This window comes from Lolium rigidum, chromosome 6 (genome assembly GCF_022539505.1).
Source record: "Lolium rigidum isolate FL_2022 chromosome 6, APGP_CSIRO_Lrig_0.1, whole genome shotgun sequence".
Lineage (NCBI taxonomy): Eukaryota > Viridiplantae > Streptophyta > Magnoliopsida > Poales > Poaceae > Lolium > Lolium rigidum.
In genome coordinates this window covers 160,285,687-160,289,261 of record NC_061513.1, presented here as the reverse complement: position 1 = coordinate 160,289,261, position 3,575 = coordinate 160,285,687, and positions in this window count along the sequence as shown.

Below are 3,575 nucleotides of genomic sequence, written 5' to 3'. Positions count from 1 at the left end.
ATAACAATATGCGGTTCCGGTCTTTGTGAATTTCACTTGGAGGATAGAATTTAGAATAAAATAAAGACACAATGTCCTCCCAATCAAGAGAATCCATATTTTTCAGCAATTTATACCAATGCGCTGCTTTACCAGACAGCGATATAGAGAATAGTTTCTTCCTAACTTCATCCATAGCGATACCTGCACATTTGAATAACCCGCATAATTCATGTAGAAACAGTAAATGATCTCCAGGATGGACAGTTCCATCCCCTTCATAGCGGTTATCCACAACACGTTCAATAATTTTCATAGGTATTTTGTATGGAACCTCTTTCTCACCCAGCACCTCATCCACTACCTTTGCAGTAGTAGTAGATTTTCCAAAGAGGAATTCAAGAGAAGACCTCTCCATAATGAATTATAGCAGCAGGCAGAAATAAAAACAGCACGTACAGTAAAGGTTTCCCTTACAAATTCCACTTACCGATAGCGCTTCACTCCCCGGCAACGGCGCCAGAAAATAGTCTTGATGACCCACAAGTATAGGGGGTGTATCGTAGTAATTTAGATAAATAAGAGTGTCGAACCCAACGAGGAGCAGAAGGTGTTGACAAGCAGTTTCGATGAAGGATTCACCGTAAATGCTCACGAGACAAGTATTCGGGGGTTTTGATATAGCAGATAAATAAAGTACAAGTAAGTAAAATGCGAGAGTAATAATTGCAGCGAGTGGCCCAATCCTTTTTAGCACAAAGGACAAGCCGGTTTGTTTACTTATAATGACCAAACGTTCTTGAGGACACACGGGAATTTAGTCTAGTGCTTTCGCTTCATATAGCTGATTAATCTTCATTATTTTGATAAGTGTTGTGTGGGTGAATCTATGCTAATGCACCACCCGTCCTAGGACTAATACATACTTTTGATTATACCCCTTGCAAGCATCCGCAAATACAAGAAAGTAATTAAGATAAATCTAACCACAACCTTAAACTCTGAGATCCTGCTATCCCTCCTGCATCGATATACCAACGAGGGTTCAGGTTTCTGTCACTCCGGCAACCCCGCAATTAGCAAACGAATACAAGATGTATTCCCCTAGGCCCATAAAGGTGAAGTATCATGTAGTCGACGTTCACATGACACCAGTAGAAGAATAACACCACAACTTAAATATCATAACATTGAATATTACCCAACATAATTCACTACTAACATTTAGACTTCACCCATGTCCTCAAGAACTAAACGAACTACTCACGAGACATCATATGGAACATGATCAGAGGTGATATGATGATGAATAACAATCTGAACATAAACCTTGGTTCAATGGTTTCACTCAATAGCATCAATAACAAGGAGTAATCAATACCGGGTGAGTTTTCCCTACCAAACAATCAAGATTCAACCCTAGATGTTACAGCGGTGACGAGGTGCAGCGGCGGAGATGGCGGTGATGATGATGGAGATGATGGTGATGATGATCCCAATGATGTCCAGCTCGATGACGGTGACGATGGCGTCGATTTCCCCCTCCGGAGGGAATTTCCCCGGCAGATTTCAGCCTGCCGGAGAGCTCTTTTCTCTCTGGTGTTTTCCGCCCCGCAGAGGCGGCTGTGTCTCCTCGCGATTATTCTCCCGGAGCTTAGGTTTTCGGGACGAAGAAGTACGCGAAGGAGAGGAGGCCAGAGGGGGCTGTGGGCCCCCTCCCCACAAGGCGGCGCGGCTAGGCCTGGGCCCGCGCCGGCCTATGGGGGGGGGCCATGGCGGCCCTCCTCGGCTCCTCCTTTTGGCTATCTCCGTCTTCTGGAAAAATAAGATTTTTCGTGTAATTTCCGTCAATTGTTGATCTTCCGAAATATTGCATTCTGACGGTGCTTTTTCCAGCAGAATCCCGACTCCGGTGCGCGATTCTCCAATAATCATGAAACATGCAAAATAGGTGAAATAACATAAGTATCATCTCTAAATATGAAATATATCAATGAATAACAGTAAATTATGATATAAAATAGTGATGCAAAATGGACGTATCAATACGTTGGAGACGTATCAATATCGACCATACATTACAAGATGATTACTATCACTAGTAACAATTGGGGCATCTATAACGATTTTAGTTCGTCAGCGAATGTGCAAAATCCGTCATAGAGGCCTCATCCTAACGGTTTGCAGGACCGGTGGCGGATCTCGCGTCACAGATGGCCAGACTGACGGTTAGGAAAGTGCGTCACAGATCCATGACGGGTAGGTCCAAGCCCAAAGCCCAGCGGGCCCGGACTATTGTGACGGACTTACACCTTGTCGGGCGGTCTCCTGTACCCGACCGATGTGTCAGGCCAATGATTGGGCCATTATAACGGTCGGGTGATATTGTTTTGTCGCCTAGCATATTCTCAGCGATGTGGTGGCTTGCCCCGCAGAGGACACGTGGCAACATCTGCTCTGAAATAAACTAACATCGCTGCGACAAATGTGCCACTAGATTCATGACACGTGGCAGCATACAGCAGGGCCCGATAGGACATGGGCCTTGGGGCCAGTTAGGAGATGGGCCTTGAAGCCCATTAGGCGATGGGTCTTGAGGCCCGTTAGGCGATGGGCCTTGAGGCCTGTTAGGCGATGGGTCTTGAGGCCCGTTCGGTGATGGCCTTGAGGCCCGTTAGGTGATGGGCCTTGAGGCCCGTTAGGTGATGGGCCTTGAGGCATGTTAGGCGATGGGCCTTCAGGCCCGTTAGGCGAATGGATTTAGGCCCATTAGTCTATGGGCCTTGAAGCCCATTAGTCGATGGGCCTTGGGGTCCGTTAGGCGATGGTCCTTGAAGCCCATATTTTAATGGGTCTTGAGGCCCATTGGTTGATAGCCCTTGGAGGCCCGTTAGTTGGTGGGCCTTATGTCCCGTTAGTAGGTCTTGAATCCGCTAGCTTATGAGCCTTGGGCCGTTATTTGATGGACCTTCAGGCCCGTTAATTTGTGAGCCTTTAGGCCCTATATTTGGCGGGCCTTGAATCCCTCTGATCGTGGGCCCTGAGCCCGTTAGTTGATGGATCGGCCCGTTTAAAATTGCCTCTTATGCAACCCATTAAAATTCAATTTCTTAATTTTCGTATAATCAATATGCCCACAAGAGCATGCTAAAACTGAAAACGCTACATTATTACATTCAGGAAAATAATTTACATACTAAGATAATTAAAGTTATGCAATAACATCAGATCAGAGTTCAGCGTGCACAGTAGCACCAAGATATCTCTTCAACATGACCAGAACAGGTCCAGTAGCATCAAAAAATGTTTCCAGCATTGAGCATACCACGACCTGTGTGAACCACGTTATCAGGGTTATGCAGCCTACCTTTACTTAAGTATAAGAAACCTTTCAATCTTTGCCGACATCGTAGCCTGCTTTTCTAATCTTTCCTTTGCCTTGGTTGTCAGCTGATTAATTTGACCTCTGGATCTTAGCAACATTGAACAGCTCTGCACTTGCCAACTTCTCCTTCTCCAGTTCTGCAGCAAGCTTGCTCATTCTTGATCGAGAGGAGTGATGTGTGACCCCTACATTCTAAAGAAATGTAGGCTGG